Source organism: Trichechus manatus, unplaced genomic scaffold, assembly GCF_000243295.1.
Source record: "Trichechus manatus latirostris isolate Lorelei unplaced genomic scaffold, TriManLat1.0 scaffold00153, whole genome shotgun sequence".
NCBI classification, from domain to species: domain Eukaryota; kingdom Metazoa; phylum Chordata; class Mammalia; order Sirenia; family Trichechidae; genus Trichechus; species Trichechus manatus.
The window spans coordinates 4,753,905-4,781,175 of NW_004444089.1; the positions used below are offsets into that span (position 1 = coordinate 4,753,905).

The 27,271-nt window shown below is 44.6% G+C and overlaps 1 pseudogene; it reads left to right on the forward strand.

Moving 5' to 3' along the window:
* The first annotated feature begins 17,183 nt into the window (after positions 1-17,183).
* Positions 17,184-27,271, forward strand: part of LOC111822290 (nucleolin-like) — a 150,978-nt pseudogene continuing 140,890 nt past the window's right edge.

A 27,271-nucleotide genomic window follows, 5' to 3' on the forward strand; every position in this document is an offset into this window, starting at 1 on the left:
CCATTACCATGAGGTCTAACTGCCTTCATGAACTGCTGCCTCCATTACCATGAAGTCTAACTGCCTTCATGAACTGCTGCTTCCATTACCATGAGACCAGAAGAAATGGACGGTGCCCGGCTACCGTTACTGAAAGTTTAGATCAAATACCTCATAAATGAATCTTGATCAAAAGGAAGAAAAATGTGGAACTAAACTTCAAATTAGTATAGGAAACCAGACTTACTGGATACACTGAGACTGGAGGAACCCTCAAATATATTTCTGGGAAACAACTTTTAAGCCTTGAACTGGTAACTATGCCATGAAGTCATTTTTAAACTAAACAACGATTAGCTCATTGAATAAAGAATGTTCACCTTCAGCATCGTGCTCTTCTAAAGAATGACCTATATGAGATCAAATGGACAACAGTAACTCTGAAGCGCAGATGAGAGCTTTCTGGGGCAAGAATCTAAGTTAGCAGTGGTGAAATGATATGGGCAGAGATAGGGAAGAATGGTGACACAGTGTGCAGTGTGGACTGTCTTTCTACACAAATAACGCTCACCTTCTATGTTTGTTTGCTAACCACTCCCTCTCCCCAGTGAGGTGTTTTCATAAGCATGCTGTGCTAATTTTTTTACAGCAATGTGTAAAAAAAAAATTAGTATAGTGGCGCTTATGAAAACACCTGGCAGGAAGAGGGCGTGGTTGGCAAAGAAACACAGAGGGTGTGCGTTATTTGCGTAAAAACACGGTAACTATTGTCAATGAACTGTACATGTAAAATTATTGAATGGGTGTATGTTTTGTTGTGTGTATTTTCACCAAAAAATAAATAAACAAGTAAAAAAGTCCCCTCTATCAACCTAATGTGCCAATGAGCAACTCCAAACATCAGCATTTTTACACGTTCTCACATGAGAGGGTGCTGAGGTCCTAGAGTGCTGTGAAATACACAAGGACTATCAGTGAATCGGAGGCAACATGTTTGAGCACCTACCACGTCCAAGGCCTTTCCAAATACATTATTTCACTAAATTCTCACATCGACTTTGTGAGATACACATTGCCCCCTTTGACAGATTAGGAAACTTACAACGAGGTTAAAAAAAAAAAAAAAGACAACAAAAAAACCAAACCCATTGCTGTCAGGTCGATTCCAACTCTTAGTGACCCTATAGGACAGACTAGAACTTCCCCATAGGGTTTCCAAGGAGCAGCTCCTGGATTCGAACTGGCGACCTTTTGGTTAGCAGCCAAGCTTTTAACCACTGTGCCACCAGGGCTCCGAAGGAGGTTAAGTAACCAGATAAACAGTAGATCTAAATATACCAAAGCGCCTGTTTTTCATCTCCAAACCCAGTGCTGTTTTGACTTCTCTGTGGCTTATTCTAGGTCCCTGAGTGGCACAAACAGTTTGCGCTTGACTACTAACTTAAAGGTTGGCAGTTCAAACCCACTGAGTGGCACCATGGAAGAAAGGCCTGGTGATCTCCTCCCGTAAAGATTACAGCCAAAAAAACCCTATGGGGCACTTCAACTCTATCACCTGGGGTCACTATGAGTCAGAATTGACTTGATGGCAACAAGTGGCTTTTCCTTATGCCAGAAATTTCTACCAGGTGGAAAGACTGAGAAAACATCCATGAAGCGTCAGAGAAGTGCGGTCATAAACTTGACAAACCTTCAAAAGGAGGATGTAGGGTGACGCACCGACAAAAATCAAGGGCTCAAGTCTTGATTTTGCAGAGGGCCACAGAAGCACGGTGCTAGACTCAGGCACTGCGACTCTCCGGCCCACCACCTACTCACCGGGTGGCTCTGCAGACCCTCAACCCTCCTTTGCTCCATGTCTTCATCTCTGTTGGCCCCGACTGTTAGAGACCTCATACACAACAGAACCAAGTGCTGGCCCGTCCTGCGCCATCCCCATGATCAGCTGTGGGTCAGACCACTGTGGTCCATAGGGTTTTCATTGGCTGATTTCAGAGATAGATCACCAGGCCTTTCTTCCTAGTCTTATTCTGGAAGTTCCATTGAAACCTGTTCAGCATCACAGCAGCACACAAGCCTCCACTGACGGATGGGTGGTGGCTGCACATGAGGTGCATTGGCCTGGAATTGAACCCGGGTCTCCTGCATGGAAGGTGAGAATTCTACCATGGAAGCACCACTGCCCCCTTCATCTTTAAGATGGGGTTAATAATAACACCCACTTACAGGATTTTTCAGTGAGAGCAAATAGGATAATCCATGGAAGAGTTTATGGCTCATAGAAAGTGCTTAATAAGTGGTGGTGATAATTATTTATGGGAAGACACAGGGTTTTTTTTTTTTTTTTTCTTTTTTTAAATCAGAACAAGTCTTCCTTTACGCCTCACTCTGTCTCCAGATTCTGGAAATCAGAATTCCAGATTCTGAAATTTTAGGGTATCATTTTGGCAATGAAAGCACTTGTCTGTCCAAATGTAATGCTTTTGTGTATAAACATTTCCATTTCAATTCTAACTTCTGTAGGAAACTTTAATGCAACCTGCCTTCTTTTGCAGAATTTCCAAAGCGCCCCATTTTGGGCATAATCTAAATCTGTTTCATCACCATCCTCTGGCCCACTCAACAAGGAAGTGTAGGTTGTACTCATCATGATTTAAGCCCATAATAATATAAAAAGATACCACGCCATCATGCCATTGTGCAACCCCACGAACTAACAGTTGCTTAATTATTAACAAACCTACTGCGAGTTCACAGAGGCAGCATGGCACTGGGCTAGCAGCCTGCCGGCTGGGGATCTGGACCCGTGCCTGGCTCGCTGGGCGTCTTCTCTCTGAAATGCCTTCCGTCTCTTTCCATTGGAGGCTTACAGTTCTAAGGAGCCCGTGAATCTGACTGAGAATGACTCAGTCCATGGAGAAATATGTGCCTGGAACATGTCCTTCCAGACGGTGGGGGTGTTGTTGTGTGCCATCTTGTAGATTCCAACTCATAGTGACCCCATATGACAGAGCTGAACTGCCCCACGGGGTTTTCTAGGCTGTCATCTTTATGGGAGCAGATCGCCAGGTCTTTCTCCCGTGGAGCCGCTGGGTATGTTTGAACTGCCGCCCTTTTGGTTAGCAACCGAGGGCTTAACCGTTGTGCCACGAGGCTCCTGCCTTTCCGTAACGGGCTCTAAAAGAAAGCTCCCAGTCACCTGCACTCCCTGATCTGGCGCAGAGCTCGGCCGAGGTCGTTGTTCTTCAGGCACTCCAGCATGGCCTGGATGGCGGCTTCGGTGGACATGAAGGTCGGCTCCGACCAGGCGCCCCCTGTATAAAGGGGGTCTCCCGCAAGGGCCGCAGCAGCCTCCTTCAGGTTCTTCTTCAGGTCACTCAGTTCCCTGGACATGTTCAGCAGCTGTTGGGACGGAAGGAAAAAGATGCTTACTGTACTTAGATTAGGCCGGATGGCCCGCCCCAAAGGAAAGAAATTTGATCCCATGGGTCTGCTAAAGCACTGGCTTGGCATCTGGGTGAACCTCGGCCTCCGGCTGAATGAGGCGCTGGTCCTCTGGACTCCCGTAATGACCAGTGCAGGCCGCCATGATTCCACTTAGTGTTGTTGTTGTTGGGTGCCATCGGGTCGATTCCCACTCATGGCGACCCCACGGGACAGGGTAGAACTGCCCCACAGGGTTTCCTAGGCTGTAATCTTTACAGAAGCAGATCACCAGATCTTACTCCCACTGAACCGTTGCGTGGATTTGAACCGCCAACCTTTCAGGTAGCGGCTGAGCACTTAACCGCTGGAACACCAGGGCTAAACCTGAATAAAATCCCTTGTTTCAAAAATTGGGCTGTCTATAGTTAATTTAAAGCACGGATGAGAACTTGAAGGGGCAGAGAGCCTGGTGATGCAACAATATGGGCAGAGATAGGATGGTGGCACAGTGTGAAGTGTGTAACCAACATCAGTGAACTGTTCTTGCAGAAACTGAGTGGTGGTTGTGTGTATTGACACAAAAAATAAACTATTTTTTAAAAAAATTAGATTGTCTTGTTGGAGTGCTTTTCTCTTCCGAGGACAACCAATACTTCTCAGGTATATTCTCTTCCAAATAGTCCTCTTGCTTTGTGTCAGTGAGAGGTGGGACATGTTGAACTTGCAGGTGGGTGCTTGCTTTGACTTTGCCCTCAGCCAGTGCATAGAGAAAGAGTCGTGAGCGCCCACCTAACCTTGAGGTTTTGAGAAGAGAGCAGGGAACGATGACGTCAGTGGTGTCTTCCAAAAGGCCACAAGATGGAGATGTTACTCCACAGAATTAGATCTTTCCATTCACTCTACAAATAAACACTGAGTACCTACTATGTGCCTGGCATTCTGCCAGGCTCTGGGATTACGGTGATGAACAAAACAGACCTTGCAAACTGGAGCTGACAGCCTCGTGGAGGAGGCCAGAGCTGACAGCCTCGTGGAGGAGGCAGACATTCGGATGCGGATCTCGCGGTGTACTTAGTGCTGTGGTGACGGGAACACAGAGAACCATGACGTGCAGGTGGGGACCCTGTGCCGAGCGTAAGGAGAAACCAGATGGCGCCCATGGCAGGCTCTTTGGAGAACATAATGTCCAGGCTGAGACCTGCAGAGCGACAAAGCTTCACCTCGGAGCAGAGTTCTTCCAATCTAGACAGAAGAACAAGGAGCCCTGGTGGCGCAGCGGTCAAGCACTGCTAACCGAAAGGTTGGCCATTCCAACCCACCCAGTGACTTCGCAGGAGAAAGACCTGGAGATCTGCTCCCATAAAGATCGCAGCCTAGAAAACCCTATGGGGCAGTTCTACTCTGTCATATGGGGTTGCTGTGAGTCAAAAATCGACTCGACAGCACCCAACAAGAACAATATAGATTACTTAAATTAATATAGTCCGTTAAACGCTGGGGAAAAATATTACCAGTGATTCATTTTAGACTTTTTAACATATGAAACGAAGATGAACTGATCTCTAAAAATGTGTACATTTCTTGGTAGTTGAAGGAGCATGGGGTTATAAGCCCAGAGACCTAGAGTCTACTCTTCGGTCTGCTTAAACAAGCTTCACAACCTTGGGATGTCGATTTTCCCTTTACAAACCTCCATTTCGTCTTTGAATGTCTCCACATTGAGCTAGATTCCAGCTAAGGTTCTCCCTGAGTTCCCAAATCCCAGATTAGATCTCTTTCTGTTCAGATGATGAATCTGTGAGCTTCTGGAAAAATATACAAAATATAACACTTACTTTGCCACCCTGCATTTTGGGGGAGAATGTGGGTATAACAGCTGCAAGTGAATATTTATTGAGTGCTTACTAAATCAGGCTAAGTGTTTTACATACATTATCCAATTGGATTCCACAGTGACTATGAAATGGGTATTGTTATTAGCCACGGTTACCTGTGAGGAGGCTGAAATACAAAGAACTTGACACACTCAGTCAAAGTCACACTACTGGTTAGTCATAGCATTAGACTGACTCCCGAGTCCACTCTCTTCGCCATCACGCGATACTGACTCCTTCTTTTTGAGGTTCTACAACGCGCCACACCTCCCGTCAGTTCGTCATACTGTGGTGGTTTGGCTGTTGCTGTGTTGCTGGAAACCCTGCCACCAGTATTTCAAAACACCAGCAGGATCACCCATGGTAGACAGGTTTCAGTAGAACTTCCAGACTAAGACAGACTAGGAAGAAAGGTCTGATGCTCTACTTCTGAAACTGAGCCAATGAAAACCCTATGGATGATAAAAGAATATTGTCCTATTTTCTTGCTTTGGACATATCGTCAGGAGGGATTAATCACTAGGGGAAAACATTCTGTTTCGTGAAACTGAGGACCAGAGAGGGCATGGGAGACCCTTGGTGAAGTGGATTGGCACAATAGCCACAGTGATGGACTAGAACCTAGAACATGCCAGTGATCCTGAGGATGATGCAGGACCGGGCAGCATTTTGCTCTTTTGTACATAAGATTGCCATGAGTTGGAGTTCATCCATCCATCCATCCATCATCTATCTCTCTCTCTCATCTATCTATCATCTATCTATCTATCTATGTATCCATCCATCCATCCATCCATTCACCTACTATCTGTCTGTATATCTATCCATCTTTCTACATATCTTTCCATCCATCCATCCATCATCTATCTCTCTATCATCTATCTACCTATCTATCTATCTATATCTATCTGTCATCTATCTAGCTAGCTATGTATCCATCCATCCATCCATCCATCCATCCATCCATCCATCCATCCATCCATCTACTATCTGTCTGTATATCTGTCTTTCTGCATATCTTTCCATCTACCCATCCATCCATCCATCCACCCATCCACCTATCCGTCCATCCATCCATCTACTATCTATCTATGGGCCAGCACCATGGTAGGCAATCCACAGCCATTATTTCATTTACTACTCACAACACTCCTGTGAAATAATTCTCATTAACTTCATACATTTTGTTTGTGGGAGGAACTGGACACTATAGGACCAAGCTTACTGGGGAGGAAGAGACTCTACAAACATAAATGGAAAGAACCCGAGTCTTTGGTTCTCTGGAAGCCATTTAAAGAACCTGAATGTCACTCTAAAGGCTGTAGCCTGCCTCTGACTTAGACTGTTCATATTATTCACAAAACCAGCTGCTATCTTGCCTGATCTTATTTTATTCTGGCATTAATAGAAAATTGAAAGTTGAATTACAGCCTCTGCTCTCAAGAAAATCAGGTTTATACTCCACTCAGTACTGCGAGATCTTGGCAAGCTGATAACTTCTGTGAACCTCAGTTTTCTCCTCTAAGAAATGAGCTTAATCCTTGCCTTGTAGGATGGTTGTGATTATTCGGAACAACGCTCGTGAAGTGTCTAGAACAGTGCTGGGACATAGCCTCCTGTGCCCAGCCAGTGATGGCTGCTGTTATTCTCATTGTTGTATGTTATTGTTGGAATGTATTGTAATACGTTATTGTTGTAATGTGGTATTGTTGGTTTGTTCCCCACCATGTTGAAGACTCTTTGATAGCAATGGTTACATGTCCTCACAGTTATATTCAGACAACATGCATGAAAATAACATTTTAAATGAAAGAATTAAAGCGATTTCCTGTGGTTATGAATCCTTTTCTTTGACTAGATTGGTTACCGTTTTTGTCAGGTGCTTTCGAGTTGATTCCGACTCATAGAGATCCCATGTCACAGAGTAGAACTGCCCCATAGGGTTTCCTTGGCTGTAATCTTTATGGGAGCAGATCGCCAGGTCTTTCTCCCACGGAGCAGCTGGGTGGGTTTGAACCACCAACCTTTTAGTTAACAGCCAAGCACTTAACCATTGTGCCACCAGGGCTCATGGATTATAGGGCTTTAGATTATAGACATGACCTCACAGTGACATTCAGATAACATGCACGCAGACACTTTTTTACATTAAAGAATTAAAGTGATTTCCTGTGGTTATAAATCCTTTTCATTGACTATGTTGGTTAGGATGGACCTGGTAGAGCTTAGGTGAGAAGCAATGAGGTGAATGGAGCCATTGGGAGTGCAGACAGGAAGGAAGCTGTGGATATGAGAAGAGAAGAGGACAAGCCTTAAGGACCAGATAATAGGCTGTGGATGACAGGGTGAGAGAGTGTGGGGATTTCTGGATAACTGAGTTTTCCACTGTGCATGAATGGGTCAGGAGAAGTGCAAGAAGGTGCAGGTTTGGGGTGCAGAGGGGATTGAATAGTTCAGTGTGGGACATGCTGAGTCTGAGATGTCTGGTGGTCAGCTGCTGGGAACGAGGATCTGATGGTGCAGCATGTAGAGGGTGTCTGAGGCAGAGAGCAGGCCAAGGAAGTTCAGAGCACTTGGCAAACACAGTGTACCCCCCACCTGTCAGTCTGTGCTACTGTGGTGGCTTACGTCTTGCTGTAATGCTGGAAGCTATGCCACCAGTACTGTAAATATGAACAGGGTCAACCATGGTGGACAGGTTTCAGCAGAGCCTCCAGACTAAGGCAGACTAGGAAGAAAGGCCTGGCGATCTACTTCTGAAAATTAGCCCCTGAAAACCCTGTGGATCCCAAGAGAATATTGTCTAATACAGAGCTGGAAGATGAGCCCCTAGGTTGGAAGATACTCAAAATACACAGTGGCTGCAACGATGAACTCGAGCAGACCGGTGATGGTGAAGACGGTGCCGGACCGGGCAGCGTTTCCTTCCGTCGTACCCGGGGTCGCCACGGGCCTACAAGTCTACAGGACAAACAGTCTCCTCTGCCCTGAGCCCAAAATAACTAGATGGCGCCTGACGACCACCACCCACCACTGCTGACCGTTCTGACCAGGACCATAGAGAGGGGCCCTGAGAGGACGGGAGAAGATCGGCAACAGACCCTCAAACTGCTAAAAAAAAAAAGAAGACTTGCTGGACTGATTGAGACTGGAGGACTCCCAGCAACTATCGCCCTGAGATGCTCTTCAGACAGAACTGAGACTAACCCCCGAGGTCACCTTGTAGCGAATAACAGATTGTCTCACAAATAAAGAGTATCACCCATAAGTATTGTGCTCTTTTAAAACAAAATCACCTATATGAGACCAAACTGTCAACAATTACTTTAAAACAAAGATGAGAAGGAAAGGGGGCAGGGAAACTAGATTAACGGAAATGGAACAACTAGAATGGAAATAATGAGAATGTTCATGAACTATGAAGAATGTAACCAATGCCACCGAACAACTTGTGTAGAAATTGTTGAATGGGAACCTAAACTACTGTTTAAACTTTCACCAAAAACACAATAAAGTATTATTAAAAAAGCAAAAGAATAAATTTGCTGAAAAAAAAACAGCCAAGAAACTGTCTATAATTTCCATAACGCTTCAGTGAGATTGTCTGCTACCTGATTTCTTTGGCCATCGATCACTTGCCTTTCATTTCTTTTGTTGGCTTTTCCTACTTTTCTCAATTCCATACAGGCAGTCCCTGGGTTACGAACGTCGAACGTCAGACTTACGTACAACCCGTAGTTAGAACAACCCCCACCACCCCGAAAACATTTGAGGTTCATGCAATGGTTCGTAATAATAAATGGGTGCTACTTTACGAAATGCATAAAACATTAGTATTATTACTGTCTTATTATGTTAAAGATGCTGTAGTGGATCTGGAAGTGTTTCTTTAATGTTTTTTATTCATAGAAAGGTACATTATATACTGTATACTGAGACAAACATTTGACTAACTGATGTTAGATATGAACCGTACCTAACGGTTCTGCTTACAAATTTGACTTAAAGATAGACTAAGGAATGAAACTGGTTCATAATCTGGGGACTACCAGATTTTAATATTGGCAGTTAAGGCCTTGGGCAAAATAAGGAAATAATGTAGATATTTCAGGTGGGCATAGAAGGGGAATGAATGTGTGGATTTTCGAAAATTTCTGAGGTAGTGCTTCGAAAACCAAAAAAACAGACTCGTTGCCATGGAGCGAATTTCGACTCACAGCTGCCTTACAGAACAGAGTAAAACCGCTCCATGGGGATTTCAAGTTTGTAATCTTTACAGGAGCAGACTGCCACATCTTTCTTCTGTGGAGCAGCTGGTGGGTTTGAACTGCCGACCTTTTGGTTAGCCGCCGAGTGTTTAACCACTGTGCCACCAGGGCTCCTTCCAAAAACAAACCCATTGCTGTTGAGTTGATTCCGACTCATAGTGACCCTACAGGACAGAGTAGAACTGCCCAATAGGGTTTCCAAGGAGCGCCTAGTGGATTTGAACTGCCGACCTTTTGGTTAGCAGCCACAGCTCTTAACCACTGCCCCCCTCGGGTTTCCCCAGGGCTCCTTACCGGCTAACGTCGTAATTTCTGTTGGGTCGTATGTGATAGCTAGGTCGTAGTTTAGTGTGAGTTCCTACAAATGTCTTCCCACCCCCAATGCATTGGATTCAGTTTTCTATTTTGATCATAATATCCCACGTGCTGTTGACCTTTTTGTCTTCAGAAGCCCACTGAACTTAAAAAAAAAAAATGACAAAATAGAAAATAAAATCTCATCTGGTATTATATAAATCTTAGTGGTACGACACAATAGAACAATTACATTATTGCTGTTATAAATAGAAATGCACATACTTTGCTAATGTTTTTAAACATTATATTATTTCCTTGTCCTTTATGTGAAGCAAAATAGATTAGCTAAATTTAACCTCCACCCTGAGAACTTCATTGTCATTTTCTGGGAAGCATCTGCACTGCATTACTAACTCTGTGGATGAAGCTTAGCTCAAGACCTTCTCTCTTCGTCTGCCCTGCTTTCCTTCCCCGCTGCAAACCTTGGGGTCCAGTGGCCAATTATGAAACTTCAGAGTCTTAGGGGAAAAATAAACAAAACCCCAACTCCTGAGAGTTAAAGTATCACTAAATGTTTTAAAATCTTCTTCCCCATAACTACCAAAAAACAAATTAAAAATAAACAGTAGTTTACCTTAGCTAGTAAAGAATGTCTGCCTTGAACACTGTGCTCTTTTAAGGAGCTATCTATATGCTGTCAAAATGACAACAGCAACTTGAAAGGTTAGATAGGAAGCTTGGCGGGCAGTGCGCTCACGTCAGTGGGGGAGGAACAGCCCGGACAAGGAGGGTGAGAATGGTGGCCCAACTTGCAGAATGCAGTCGATGTCATTGAATTGTACGTGTAGAAATTGTGGAATTAGTGTACACTTTGCTGTGTATGTTTTCAACAGCAGCAATAAACTGTTAAAATATAAAGAAGTTAAAAGGAAATAACTAAATAAAAGTTACATTAGTAATACTGAATTTTAGGAAGCTTCTGTATTAGTTGCTTAATGCTGCTGTAACAAATTACCATGGATTTAGCGGCTTAAAGCAACACGCATTGGCCATCCTACAGTTCTGGAGGTCAGAGGTCGGACACAGGCTCCACAGGCTAAAATCCAGCCGTTGGAGGGGCTGGTTCTTTCTGGAGGCTCAAGGGGACAATCTGTTTCTCTGCCTTTTTCAGTCTCTAGAGTTGCCTCACAGAGCCCTGGTGGCGCAGCGGTTAAGTACTTGGCTGTTAACAGAAAGGTCGGCAGTTTGAACCCACACAGTGGCTTTGAGGGAGAAAGACCTGTCGATTTGCTTCCATAAAGATTACAGCCTAGAAAACCCTGTGGGGCAGTCCTACTCTGTCACATGGGGTCGCGATGAGTTGGAATGGACTCCACGGCACCTGGCAATAATACCATCACAACTGAAAAAAAACTTCAAAAAATCAATAAAGGAAAACGATATATAATACAATTAAAAAAACAAAAATTATTTCTTTTTTAATAGTACCACCCAGTACAAGTACCTTGGTTAAAACCAAGAGGGAAAACTCGGGATGAGGTTCTGGTTGAATAGTTGGGGGCTGAATGAATGCTTTTGGGAGAATCTGCTCCTGTTTGGGGTGCACCTCTGACACACTGAAAAGAAACACTGCTTTTCCAGCTCATCACCTTTACAGGAGAACAAAGGCACCCCGGTGGTGCAGTGGTTAGCAGTCTGCTGCTAACCTAAAGGTGGGTGGTTGGAACTCACCCAGTGGCTGAGGGGGAGAAAGACCTGGCAATCTGCTCCCGTGAAGATTACAGCCTTGGAGGCCCTCTGGGGCGGTTCTGCTCTGGCACACGGGGGCACTGTGAGTTAGAATTGACTGCAGGGCACACAGCAGCAGCAACACACAACCATCGGCATGATCAAAACATACTGAACAGCCTATAACCCAGCACCATGGCATTCCACCCCTCCCTCTGGTTCACTTTTTCTAAAAACACAGGCTAGGACGGTATGTAAACTCTGTCACTGACCGCCCCCATTTTTAGATGAATTCTGCAGGCTCTGCTCGGCTGACTATAGCCCTGATCAAAATGTGCTCGCTTTGGGGGATCCTATTTTTACTTGTCTAAGAGCTAATTCTTCACGTGGAGAAATGAGGTCAAGAAACCACACAGCCAGAGTCCTAAACTAGAGCTCCCGACGCCGGGAGCTGTTTCAAACCCATCCTGATTTAGCAGAGCGGTCTTTGAAAGCCCGGGAATGGAACGACCCAGGCGCTGCGGTTTCTGCTCTGCCTTCAGAGGCGCCACCTTTCGAACAGCCCCCCGCTGTCAGCATGCTGGGAACGAGCTCTGTAAGGGTGCCGAGCCTGTCTCGCTCATAGAGAATTTCTTTCTGCCATTCTTCCAGCCAAACCTTGTCATCATAACCAGATTCTGCTCACCATGGCAACCGCGGCGGATATTCAATCCATTGATCTTGAGCTTTCTCACATGGCCTGTGCAGACTCTCCCCCCGGGGACCAAGTGCATCTTAGTTTCCTGAAGGTTTCTAAAGGCTCATCTTGCCTCTCGGTACAGTGTGCGCTTCTAACGAGCTGGGGATTTTGTTATTCCGTGTGAGAAGGTGCAAACCAGAGGCGAGGAGGAGGGAAGGAGGCGAGGGATGTAGAGTCCTCGCTTTCAAGTCCCCGTTTCTCTCTTTTTTTGAATTTATTTGATTATTATTTTGTTGTTGTTGTTGCAATGTACACAGCAAGACATGCACCAATTCAACAATTTCTGCAGGTACAATTCAGGGACATCGCTGACGTTCTTCAAGCTGTACAACCATTCTCACCCTCTTTTTCAGAATTGTTTCTCTCCCCTTAACATAAACGCACTGCCCCCTAAGTTTCCCATCTAGTATTTTGAGATGTTGTTGTCAGTTTGATCCCATATAGAGCACAATGCTAACTGCCTCCGTGAACAACGGCCTCCTTTGCCATGAGACCATAAGAACTGGATGATGTTGGCTACCAGTACTGAATGTTTTGATCAAAGATTCTGTAGATCAGAAGGGGGAAAATGCTGAACAGAATCTGAAGTTCCCACAGACTCTAGACTTTCTGGAACCATGGAGGCTGGATGAACCCCTGAAACTATTGCCCTGAGATCATCTTTAAACCTAAAACCAAAAATATCCCCGAAGTCTTCTTCAAATCAAACAATAGTTTAGCTTAATTAGTAAAGCCAGTTCTTTTATTTCTCTCAGGCACTACACTGTGTTGAGAAAATGGAACAAAGTGTACCCTATGAAACCCTATTGAACAGGGAACTATAACTGGAGCTATAATGAATAATCCCTACAAGGGTGATCAGTTTCCCTTGGGTTATACCAAGCAGTGAGTTGGGGACCTCGCACCACCAAGAAAGAAGCACCGGGAACAGAGAGTGTCCTTTGGACCTGAGGTTCCTGCACTGAGATGCTCCCAGACCAAGGGAAGATTGATGAGAAGGCTGACAGAGAGAGAGAGCCTTCTCCTGGAGCTGACACCCTGAATTTGGACTTACAGCCTCCTAGACTGTGAGAAAATAAATTTCTCTTTGTTTGAGCCATCCACTTGGGGTATTTCTGTTACAGCAGCACTAGATGACTAAGACATAACCAGAAGTGGATAGATCGCAGATGGTGATTTAGATGCCACAGACAGACCCTGTGCTGAGGAAATGAGCGGAGCAGTCACCTCGAAATGGTCTAACAGATGTTCTCATCCCAGTTCCTACCCTCTTCAGAAAAACACTGACTCTTAGGAACTCTCACATCTGTTTATCAACGCCATGTGGCAGACATTGTACTCAGCTTAGTTACAGCATCTCCTTTAAGCCCATCACACACTGGTGAGATAGACAATGCATCCCCATCCTGTGGATGGTGAAACCGAGGCTCTGAGAGCTTGGGAGACTCGTCCAAGGTCGTACTGCTTGTATAGGGGCCCTCTGAGACTAAACCAGTCTGAGGGATTCCTAAGTCCATTCTCGTTTCTTTATACCATGTTTTCTTCGAGATATACTGACGTGTAAAATTAACTTAATTTTTTAGAAATGCAGACACTTATCCTCAGCTAAAGGAGTCCTGGTGGCAAAACCGTTAAGCACTTGGCTGGCTGCTAACAAATATTGTTGTTGGGTGCTGTCGAGTCCATTCTGACTCAGAGCGACCTTGTGTGACACAGTAGGGTTTTCTAGGTGGAAATCTTTATAGGAGCAGATTGCCAGGCCTTTTCTCTTGCAGAGCCATACACCCATCCAGAATTTATCATAATTTTCAACTTTTTAATCATTTTAGGTCATGGTCATTTAAACGAACTGAAAGTCTGCCAAGTTCAGTTGCTTTAGAAGTAATAAACACCTCTTCTGTGAAGGACCTTTCTTAGTCTTTCTTGCCAAGGCTGATACTGAGCACGCTAAGAACGGCAGTGGTATGTTAAACATTTGGTATGCATTTGAAGTGCTGGCAGAAAGTCATATGTGGGAACTCTAATAATAGAAACAGCTCCCCCCATCTTGATTTTTAATGCATTCTTTTTATTCGTGTGCCAGGTTCCCTACAGGTTTTATCTTGAAGTGTTAACAGGGAAATCTGTCACCAGGAGAGTATAAATGAAGTCGCGAGTCATGTGACAAGCAGGACAGAGGAGTAACCTTCACTTGGATACTTAAGAAAATACTGGAAGAAACCCTGATGCAATCAATTTGCAAATAACTTGAAGATGAGAAGGTACTTAGTGGATAATGACTATCGTGTTCTACTTAAAACCAGGCCCGTTTAAGCTAATCTAATATGGTTGATCAAAGAGAAATGATAGATGTATTCCATCTTGATTGCAACAGATCTTTTGATTATCTGCATGTTACACCTGTCAATGAGCCAAAGGGGAAAAAAAATTAGCAAAAATAAAAGCAATGTAGAACAGACAGCCAATTGGATTATAGTAACCACATGATGTCAAACATCTAGGCGAAAATACTAGATGCTGTATCTCTGTTGTTGAAAGTTGAACTGAGTTGATTCAGACTCATGGTGACCCTGTGTGACAGAGTAGAACTGCCCGCAGGGTTTTCTAGGCTATGATCTTTAAGGGAAAAGGAGTCCTGATTGTACAGTGGTTAAGCTCTTGGTTGCCAATGGCAAAGTCGGTGGTTCGAATCCAGCAGCCACTCTGTGGAAGAAAGATGTGGCAGCCTGCTTCCGTAATGATTTAAAACCCATTGCCTTCTAATCAATTAGGACTCATAGTGGCCCTATAGGACAGGGTAGAACAGACAGTGTTTCCAAGGCTGTATGTAATCTTTATGGAAGCAGACTGTCATATCTTTCTCCTGCATCCTAGGAAATCCTGTGGGCAGTTCTACTCTGTTCTGTAGGTTCGCTATAAGTCAGAATCGACTGGAAGGCAATGGTTTTGGTTTGGTTTGATTTCTATGGGAGTGGATGGCCAGGCCTTTCACCCTTGGAGCCACTGGGTGGGTTCAAACCGACAACTTTTCAGTTAGCAGCTGAGTGCTTAACCTTTGTGTCACCAGGGCTCCTTGCTCTGTCTCTGTGTCAAATCTGTGTCTATAAACACGTGCACACACACACACGTGCATAGAGTAAATGTATTTGGAAATACATGAATTTTTGGTCTTTGTATTATATCAGAAATTTTGAATCATATAAATGTGCTTGAAGGCTTGTTTTCGATAAATGAAGAATATGAGTAATTGTAAGAAGGTTTGCAGCAGACCAAGGAAAATTATTAAGACATCAGAAAATAATTTCTAGGCATAGAAATTAAACTATCCAGAACAATTCAATCTGCAAAAAAAGAAAGTAAAACAAAAAAAAAATCAGATAAGAGATCATTTAATAGCATTATCCAAGTTTGCCCACATGATAACAGAACAATCGAGTCAGATTCATCCAAGCAAATCAACTGATTCTTTTAAAAAAATCCTAAGACTCCATCAAAACAGTAATTGGTAGCCTAAAAACGTATTGATTGAACCCAAGCTCAAATCTTCTGAGTTGTCTCTTAGGCATGCTTCTCAGCCCTACTCTTCACCAGCTTGGTAAACGTGCCCTGGTGGTGCAACGGTGAAGTGCCCGGCTACTAACCAAAAGACTAGTAGTTGAAACTTACCCAGTGTCCTGCTGGAGAAAGATGTAGCAATCTGCTCCCTTAAAGGTTACAGCCTAGAAAACCCTGTGGGGCAGTTCTACTCTGTCACACAGGATGGCTGTGTCAGGACCGACTTGACGGCACCTGTGCAATGTCTCTTTCCTCTCTCTGCGTCTTTCTATCCTTTCTAACAGCTGCCACCAGCCTAGCTCATACTCACTGTTGTCACCACTCACTGGGCTAACTGCTTTCTAATTGGTTTTCTGACCTCCAGTCTCTCTCCGTGTTAGCCCATCTTCCTGGTGCCACAGGATCCTTCTTGAAGCACGGGTCAGCTCATGCCTTGTCTGTGCAGACAGACCAGATGGCCCTGACACTATCAGGCTAAACTCCAAATCCCCTCACGTGCCCTTCAGCCCGTTCCACAACCTGCCCTCAGCCGGCCTGTCTAGCTTTCTTTCCCCTGGCGGTTCCTTCCACATTTGACAGCCTGATGTTTCCAAGTGAACTCCTCAGAACACTGTCTCCTCAGTTACCAGTAAATGCCACACTTCACCAACGTTTCCCATGGCCACGTAGGCTGGGTGCAATGCTGGGTGCTGGGTGCAATGCTGGACGCAATTCTGGGTGCAGAGCCGGTTTTCCCTTTGTAGGATTTCGCAGAACCTAGGTGTGTTGAAGGAGCCCTGGTGGCGCAATGGGTAAGTAAGTGCTCAGCTGCTAACTGGAAGGTCTGCGGTTTGAGCCCACTCAGCTGCTCCTCCAGAGAAAGATCTGGTGATCTGCTCCTGTAAAGATTACAGTCTTGGAAACCCTGTGGGGCAGTTCTACTCTGTCCCACAGGGTTGTTATGAGTTGGAATTGACTCGACAGCACCCAACAACAATAACAACTAAAATCTATCATTTGACTTCCAGTTCCTGGGATGTAAGCTTGCAGAAGTCTCTGATCTGCCACCTGACCTGCAGATTTTGGATTCGCTGGCCCCTGTAACCCATGAGCCAGCGGAGGTCTCCAGCCTGCAGCCTGACCCATGGATTTGGGACTTGCCAGCCCCCACAAATGCGTGAGCCATTTCCTCACCATTGCACCAGCCATTTCCTTGAAGTAAATTTCTCTCTATACGTATTTATATACATTTCACTGGTTCTGCACCTCTAGAGAACCCAGACTGAGATACTAGCCTTCATGGTAAAAGTGTTGGCTGAACTAATAACAGCTCCAACAATGGATACACAGGAGAACCGGAGCTCCAGGAAGTACCCAGCTCCAACAGTGGATACACAGGAGAACCGGAGCTCCAGGAAGTACCCAGCTCCAACAGTGGATACACAGGAGAACCGGAGCTCCAGGAAGTACCCAGCTCCAACAGTGGATACACAGGAGAACCGGAGCTCCAGGAAGTACCCAGCTCCAACAGTGGATACACAGTGGAACCTGAGCTCCAGGCAGTACCCAGCTCCAACAGTGGATACACAGGAGAGCTGGAGCTCCAGGAAGTACCTAAATTCTACATGTGACCAAGCCCTGGCCTCTCAGGTTCACATGGGCATAACATACCCTGACGGTCAGTATCTATAGCAATGGAAGTCTCAGATTGTGTGGCTCAGCCATAATCTTGCAGTCTGACTGGCTGTTGACGTCCATTTTCATCGGCACATTTGTCCTTTTCTGAAAGGGCTACTCCTTAGGTCACCTGAGATCGCTGATAAATTCCCACCGTTCACAGTACCTACCACCGCACTCAGCAGTTGCTGTCAAGTCAGTTCTGACTCCTCGTGACCCTACGTGTGTCAGAGTAGAACTGTGCTCCACAGGGTTTTCAATGGCTGTGATCTTTCAGAAGTAGATGGCCAGGACGTTTTTCTGAGGCACCTCTGGGTGAATTCAAACCGTCAATCTTTCGGTTAGTAGCTGAACGCTTTACTGTTTGTGCCACGTAGGGGCTCTTAGCACATCATTAAACTCTTAATACGTATATACTTACTGAGTTTCCATTTTAACCATTTGCAAGCTGAAGACTTTGGGTCGCATGTTCTGTTCCCTAAGCTCTTGCTTTGGCACCTTGAAAATGGATGATTATTTAAAAGTAGATCCTCAGTTCTGATATCTTTAGTATCCCTAAGCCTGGCCCAGACATTCTGGGATTGCTGCGTTTGCCATTTGTTCTGAAGAAATGTTAAACTCTGGGGCATATTTCACTGTCCCAAGTTATTACATAATCAAAAATTAAATCTCCCCAAGACAAACAAAATCAATGGAAGCTAATTGTGAATGCAGCTCACATCAGAAATTACACTTAAATCAACAGCTGAAAATAATTTTCTTAGGGAAGGCGACATCCTCCAATTTTTATGTAGGATTTTACAGTGAAAAAGTTCTTATAAATTTAATTCATTCTCATTTAATAAGAATAGAATGAATTGCATCTTTAGTTAATTTAAGCGTTAGTACCGCTCACCCTAACAGAGATTACGCAGGCCAAAGGACAGGGGAGAACACATTTCAATACCATTTGGCTGTCTCTCAAAACCACAGTTGAAAGCATTAACTAATCGTTTTATTTTTTTGTAAAGTAATTTTCAAAATGAATATTTTAGATCACTGATCCAATTTAAGCCCTGTTAAATAGCAAGAGAAGCGTGTAATCAGAAATTACTCTTTGGCTACATTTCATTATTAAAGTGGAAACCTTTCGAGAACGTTTCAAAGTATTTGGGAATCAGAAGATCACTATTTTAAAAAATTCTTCCTACTTTTCATGGCTTACGCACTTAAATGTCACTTTCTCCTGACAGTCCCTGTAACAGAACGTCTCCAATGTGTTTGGGATGAAGAATTCTAGAGAGTAAAACTCCATTCTCTTCCCAAGGATATGCTTAGAGGCAGAAAGGGCGAAACGATCAAGTACTAAACCAGCTCCTGATATTGCCACTAAGGGGGAGTGACCTGCTCTGCATTTGCCTGAAACACTCTGCTGAATCAACCCGCGAGGCAGTTATTCTACCAGAGCTGCAAGTGTGTGCTGAACAAGCTACTGAAAGGGAGGGCCAGGCTCCAGACTTGCGGATTCAGGTCTGGAAACCTCCCCAAAACATTCAGAAGCCACTGAGCGGTTTTAGCAGCTTAGAGTCCCGGGGTTTTTGGAAATCCTCACCTGAGTGCCAGAGGGCAGTGGTGGGTCAGTGGTAGAATTCTTGCCTTCCATGTGGGAGACCTGGGTTCTATTCCCGGCCAATGCACCTCATGTGCAGCCACCACCCATCTGTCACTGGGGGCTTGTGGGTTGCCGTGATGATGAACAGATTTCAGTGGAGCTTCCAGACTAAGACAGACTGTGGAGAAAGGCCTGGAGATCTCCTTTTGAAAGTGATCCAGTGAAAACCTGTGGGCCACAGTGGTTGTATCCCACAAATGATGATGGGGATGGCGCAGGACTGGGCAGCATTTAGTTCTGTTGTGTACAGGATTGTCGTGAGTCGGGGGCCGACTTGACAACAGCTAACTACAACAACCTGAGTGCCAGAGGTTCTCCAGTTGTCTGTGATTTCTGGGTGCGCCTTGATCCAGGACACTGCTGTGACTTGAGTTTTAGTTGTTAAGGAGAACATCAGCTCCTACAATTGGCCGGGAAAAATCCTCACAGCTCCAGAGACAGAGGTAGAATGTCAGGTCTCTTTAATGCCTCTTCCATAAGGATCTGATTTTCCTGATGGCTTTTTTCTAATGTTGGAAAGACCTATAGTAGTCATTCTTGAGGCAAGACTGAAAAGAACTGTCAGTAGAACTTCCTGTAGAATTATTAATGGTTTAGACCTGGATGAAATCATAGAAATGTTATCATCAATCTCTCTCATTTTGTCTTCATAAAGATAACTCTCTCAGGGCCGATGAGACAATGGTTGGCCAAGATGCTTCCCGGTCTCCTCCTCTCAGGCAAGGGCTTCTCCCAAGACCACACCTTCCCTCCTGAGGTCAAAACCAAACCCATTGCCCATAGAGTTTCCAAGTTGCAGCTGGTGGATTCAAAGTGCTAACCTTTTGGTTAGCAGCTGAGCTCTTAACCACTGCCCCACCGGGGCTCCTCCTGAAGTCAAAGAAGATGCTATCTGGGGAGGGTAGTCTTCTTCTTCACCTCCTTCTGCTCATCCTTCTGTTCCTCCTCTTCTCAGCCCTCTCCTCTTCTTCCTCTTCCTCCTATTCTTCTTCCTACTTGTCTTCCTCCTTCTTCTCCTCTTCCTCCTCCTTGCTCTCCTCCATTTCCTTTCTCCTCTTCCACCTCTTTTTCTTACTCGTTGTCTTATTTCTCTCCCTTCTCTTCCCCCTCATTCTGCTCTACCTTTTTCCCTTTTCCTGGTGTGGAAAAACTTTGGGATCTGAATAAACACAAAGCAAAGCACACTTCCTTAATTTACAGTGACCTGAAGGTGAAGCCAAGATCCTGGAGATGTAACCAAATCATAGGTGTCCCTGAGCACTTGGAAACTGCATATGTGATGCCCTTTTTGGCTAAGACGTGGGGTATCTCAGAGGGATAGTTCAGGGTACTTTCTCAGTAAAATTACCACTTTTGGAGCACATACTATGTGCAGGTACTAATTTAGGCACCTTAGTTCAATTGGGAGGAGGAGAGAGGTCTAGGAAGTCCCATAATAAAAAATGTAGTAAATGAACATTTTGATCAAAGATTCTATAGAAGAATCCTGATCAAAAGGGTGAAAAATGTAGAACAGAATTTAAAAGTCTCATGGAATCCATGCTTTCCAGAGCCATTGAGGCTGGATAAACCCTAAAATTATTGCCCTGAGACAATCTTTAAACCTTAAATGAAAAATATCCCCTGAAGTCGTCTTTAAACCAAAAAATAGTTTAGCCTAAATAGTAAAGAATATATACCTTAAGCATTGTGCCCTTTTAAGAACTATCTATATGGGATAAGACTGACAACAGCAACTCAAAAGTTTAGATAGAAAGCTTGGGGGCAGTGAGTTTATGTTAATGGGGGAGGAACAATTCAGAAAAGGAGGCTGAGAATGTTTGCACAACTTGAAGAATAGAATTGATGTCACTGAATTGTACATGTAGAAACTGTTAAAAAAGAGGGATGGGGAGGTGGGGACAGGGGCATCTAGTTACAAAGCTATTTCAACAATTCTTGCTTGAGGTGATGACTTGAAGTGGCAATGGAAATAACAAGGTGATGCTATAAAACCTACTTTTGTACAAACCTTAAAAAAATGTAGAAAACTTTTAGTCGCTTCTTAGGCAAAGGTGGTAAGAACTATAGACCAGAAACCATGACAACGAGGCCTGTTTAAGAGTTCTTCAGTTTTATAATACCTCCATGTTTGGCATTATTTATTATTTTATTATTGTTTGTTTGCCTATATTCATTAATTCATTTGTTTATTCATTCAACTACCTACCCAGCTACGTAGCATTCACTTAACTGCTGCTACTTTCTTGGTAGATATTAAAGTACAACTATGAGGAAGACAGTTTTTGCTTTCAAGAAGAAATAATACAGCGTGTTGTTGTTGTTGTTGCTGGTACCATGGACTTGGTTCCAACTCATAGTGACCCCATGTACAACAGAACAAAACAGTGACCCCATGTACAACAGAACAAAACAGTGACCCCATGTACAACAGAACAAAACAGTGACCCCATGTACAACAGAACAAAACAGTGCCCAGTCCTGTACCATCCTTACAATCATTGTTATGCTTGAGCCCATTGTTACAGCCACTGTCAATCCATCTCGTTGAGGGTCTTCCTCTTTCTCGCTGACCCTCCACTTTACCAAGCATGGCGTCCTTCTCCAGGGACTGGTCCTTCCTGATAACATGTCCAAAGTCCCTGAAATGAAGTCTCACCATCCTTGCTTCTAAGGAGCATTCTGGCTCCTTAGAATAACGTTTAGAATTTGGACTCCGAAATGGGAGGGGTGATGTTTTAAGCTCAGTTTTGTTACTTAGTTAGAAATTAACTTCTCTAGACTTTGGTCTCCTCATTTGTAAAATGGGAATTAATGAGGACAATTGTGAGGATTAAATGCATGTCAAGAGTTTAGCAGATGGGGTCTTAAAAGCTTGCAAGCAGCCATCCAAGGTACAACAATTGATCTCCATTTGCCTGGAGCAACAGAAGGAAGAAGGAGAGCCGGGAATCAGAGGAGGAATTAAATGCTTGTCTGGTTGCTTCCATGAACAACTGCCTCCTTAGCCCTGAGACTGGAAGAAATGGAAATATTCCTGGAGGTACAAGTTAAGTGCTTGCCTGGTAACCCAAAGGTTGGTGGTTCAAACCCACCAGCAGCTCCACAGGAGAAAGACCTAGTGATCTGCTCCCGTAAAGATCACAGCCTAGAGAACCCTGTAGGCCAATTCTCCTCTGTCACAAGTGGTCTCTCTGAGTCGAAATCGGCTTGATATCCCCTAACAACAACAATAACAATGTAATAACAATGCAGATCAAGTTCTGGTGTCAGTCTCTGTAGTTGCTGTCGTGGTTGTTATTCTGAGAAATTCAGTGAGGGCAATTATCTTTTTCCCAGAAACTATGGGAAAAATAGGCCCTCACAAATGCCACACCCAAGTGCATATGTGCACAGAGTGGGTGCCTGTAGATATGTTCTGAACAGCAGAAAACGTCATCATTCTCTTGCTGTAAACCATAACCACGTTGTTTGAGGGGAGTAGGGAAGCAGGGGCATCCTACTGCTAAGTGACATGCTCGTGGGGAAACAGATGGTCAATTAACAGTAGACAGGTAACTGCCTTAGAAATGGATTTAGTTAGAGAATGGAAGTGACGATAAACTGCATTGTCCTCATGATAGTGGTGTTCAGGCGGCTTGCCGTCTATTATTACAAAGAAAATCTTTGAGAACAGCATCTTCCTTGTCCTTTGGAGCTAATAGGAAGTTACTCTGGGTTCATTGCCGAGTCAAGCTTTGGGGGAACGGAACCCCTCATTGTGCTGGGCAAATGCTTTGCTGTCGGCGACTTCTTCTTCCAAGGAAGGAGCTGAGCATTTGGAAATTCACTTACCCGTTCATTCATTCATCCAGCCGACACTCACCGGGCAGGCACTGTTCTCCTTTGCGCCCCGCCCCCTTCCCTAGTCCGCACCTTCCTTCAACGCTGCTCCCGAGTACACCACGCTGTTGTTGCTGGTTGGCACTGAGTTGATTCCGACTCACAGCAACCCCAGGTCACAGAGCAGAACGGCCTCATAGGCTGTCATCTTTATGGGAGCAGATTGCCAGGTCTTTTCGCCCGCAGAGCCTGAGTGGGTTCGAAGCGCCGCACTTTCCGTTAGCAGCTGAGCGCTTCCTGTCATCGCCAGGGCGCCTTGCACACACCATAGCGCCTCCAAGTTAGACGTGGACACCAGGGCCACCCCACATGGCTGATGGCACGGTCAATGGAACAGTCTTCCAGGAAAGCAAAATGCCTCTATCGGCCAAGCACAAAAGTATTTATGCCATTTGATCCAGAAGTCTCACCTCCTTGAAAATTTATCTGGAGAAAATAATTTTCCAGAAGAGAAAAGCTATTTGTGTGAAGATGTTTTTTGTGGCATTATCAATAATAATGATGATGATGATGATTAAGAATTGGAAACAAATGTCCAGTACTAAATAAAAAATCAACAACGACAACCCTGTCTCCATCTATCCATCCATCCATCCGTCCGTCCGTCCGTCCGTCTATCTACTGTGAAACCTGGAAGAGCAAGAACTTGACAGGACTGCCTTGTTTCTGGCTCTCGAAAGTTTTCTGCCTTCGACAGGGTGACATCTTACGACTTTTCTTTCACTTGTTTTAGTGGAAAATATTTTCATTTTCTTTCTCTGACAGGTTTCCACTTTACACAGGTCTGGCTTTCGCAGGTTTTGCTGTATATGTAGAGAGAGGGTGGGAGGGAGGGGAGAGAGCTAACCCTCATGGCGCAAACAGTGAATCGCTTGGCTGCTAACCAAAAGGTTGGCTGTTCGAACCCTCCCAGCGGCTCTGAGGGAAAAAGACCTGTCAATCTGCTCTCATAAAGATGACGGTCTAGAAAACCCTGTGGGGCAGTTCTACTCTGTCACATGAGGTCCCTATGAGTCAAAAACAATTCTGTGGCACCTAACAAAAACACATATATAATCTATACGATATTATGCAGCTATTCCTAGTATTTACAACATCTCCTTAGAAATCTGAAAAAAAAACAAAACGATGATCTGATGATAAAATAGTTAACAAAAATATAGCTGTGCTGCGTTCACAGCTACGGGAAGAATGGGCAGGACATATGCAAATGGCTGGGGGAGAGCAAACAAAAAATGGAAATAGCTGTGTTAGGAGAGAGGAACGGTGGTGTTTTTTTCAGTCTTTAGAATTCTATTTTAATATTATTTTCAAATACATTAAAAAGAACAGCCTACAGAATTATTCGGTGTGTGGTCAAAGTCCAAGATGGCATCTTGCAAGTGGCAAATAAAAAGTCTTCCCCACGTTCAGAATTCAGGTAAATCTTCGAGAAGTCGATAGTCCTACTTCTCAGTGTTTTGTCTCCCCGTGTTTCCATTGTGAGAGGCATTTACAAGTATGTTGAGTTTCTCTTGCTGATGAATTCAGCTCTGCTGCTTTTCCACAAGCAGCCTCCCTCCTTTGTGTGGGCGTCAGAGTTGCTGCCCCAGGAAGGATGCTGCTGCCAGCAGAGAATTCAAAGCTAAAACGAGGAGATTTTAAAATGCCAGAACCAAATATGTGTATGTATATATGTGCGTGTATGTGTGTGTATGTATATGTATGTGTGTGTGTGTATGTGTGTGTGTGTGTGTGTGTGTGTGTGTGTGTGGTGTTGTTAGTTGCCATCCAGTGGATTCTAACTGCTTCAAAGGGTTTTCAAGGCTGTGACCTTTCAGAAGCAGATTGCCAGGCCTTTCTGCCTAGGTGCTTCTTGGTGAGTTTGAACTACCAGCCTTTTGGCTAGTAGTCCCGTGCTTAACTGTTTGCATCACCCAGGGATTTTCTCTCTTTATATATATTTGTATAAATATAATAAAATATATACAAGTATTTTATATATGTATATATATCAAAAAAACAAAAACAAGTAAATCCATTGTGGTCGAGTTGATTCTGATTCCTAGCAACCTTATAGGACAGAGTAGAACTGCCCCATAGGGTTTCCAAGGAGTGGCTGATGGATTTGAACTGCCGACCTTTTGGTTGGCAGCCATGTCACTTAACCACTGTGCCGCCAGGGCTCCCTAGATATATATTTGTCCTATTAAACTTTAGCCTCTTTCAGGGCAGGGACCATAAAGTCTATTTAATCTGAAAACACACTCTGCATGCTGTATTTAGTAATAGAGAATAATTAGAGTGTATTCACAAATCAGTCTGTCAGCTACCAATGAAAGGGAAGATGCTGGCTTTCCTGGGGGTAGATTTCCATGGTTTTCTTCATGCACGTACCAGGTTTGTTATTTTTTTCCTTTCAACTTCCTAAACCCTAGTTTTTAACCACTCAAGATAGTTCCCAAACAGTGTTGGGCAGGAGAGATGGAAATTTTTAATTGGCTACTTTCATAACTATTATATGGCTGTTACTATTCTCCTCATCAGGAAAGACCCATCGCCAGGAAAGGACACCATGTTTGGTAAAGCAGAGGGTCGGTGAAAATGAGGGAAACCCTGTATGAGATGGACTGACACAGAGGGCACAACAACAGACTCAAACGCACCAACGATCACGAAGATGACGCAGAACCAGGCAGCGTTTGTTCTGTTGTAAAAATGGCAGCATGAGGGCACTGGACCTCCTCATCTAACTTCACAAACAGAAGAATCATCGGCATCAACAGCCCAAGGCTGATCCCTATGAAATGGAGCTCAGACATACCTCCACTCTCCAATTTTTACCGATTATGTCACCAGCCCACAACACCTCTACTTCTTTGCTGGGTTCAATAATTTGTCGCAATGTCCATGCAGAACTCACAGACAATGCACACAATTATGGGGTTTATTAGGGAAATAACAGGTGATAATTCAGCATCAGGGATGACTCAAGATACATTTCTTTGACCAGGACACCTTCTTCACAGCCTTGCCTACAGGAAGGCCTCTCTCTGGCTCTTGACCGCTTGGCCCCTTGGCTCCTGCTTTGCTGGGGCAAGTGTTACAAAGCTCTTTAGCTGCACCAATTAGTGCCCGGAGACACCCCACTTTGCCAGTAAGCCTTGGTCCAAAGGTGCTCAGCTTTCTTCCTCTGAGGGTTGGTACACCCACTGTAGCCACCTCATCCATGCCAGGAAGCCCACCGTGCCATCTCGCGTTGGTCTCCTGGTTCTGCTGCCACTGTTTCTCTGCCACTGCTTCTTGCCATCTTTGGGGTTACAGCTCTCTCTCTGTCTCCTGGGTCTAGCTGGTTCTCAGTGCAGGGACCCCGGGTCCAAAGAACATGCTCTGCAGCTGTATCTTCTTGGTGGTAGTGAGGTCCCCTCTTTTTGCCTCTGGGATGGCTCATTTTAAGCTTAGTAGGGTTCCATACACCTTATTTACATGATTCCACTCCTGCAAGCATTCTATACACCTTATTTGCATTTTTCACAAACTGTCCAATCCCCTTAGTGGGCCACAGAACCTTATTTGCATAGCCCCACCCAATCACTGTGTGGGAGTCACAAAGACTATGGCACAAAAAGCGAAAAACCAAACCTGCTGCCATGGAGTCGATTCCAACTTAAGGGCCAAGGTAAGTCATTCACGGAACAATTGTACATGGGCCACATGCGGTGTAGCGTACAGGCAGTGCTGGTCACACGTGGTACAGTGCACACACGACCTTCCTTCTGGGGCCCCTTCCCAGCACCCTGCTGCAAATGTAAATGGATCATTTCAAAACAGATCTCCTTAAGACTCAAAATTTAAAGAGCATTATTTGAAAATCCTCTTCGAAATTAAAAAAAAAAAAAAAGGAGAGAAAAAAAGAAAGCCATGGTCTCCGTGTTTGTGTGTTGTCCACCTCACGTCTCAGGTATGCGGACGTCACTGGGGTCCTTGGATGACAGAAACAGGGCTAGGTCGGGCAGAGCCAGGCTCGGCCTAAAGGAGCCGCGTTCTCCTCCGACAGCCGTTGGGATCTGACTCCGTGAAACGCGGCGCTGCAAAATGCTGCCTCATAACAAACCCAACAACCCACAGGCCAACAAAAAACAAGCCCATGGACAGGCCAACAAAAAACGAGCCCATGGACAGGCCAACAAAAAACGAGCCCATGGACAGGCCAACAAAAAACGAGCCCATGGACAGG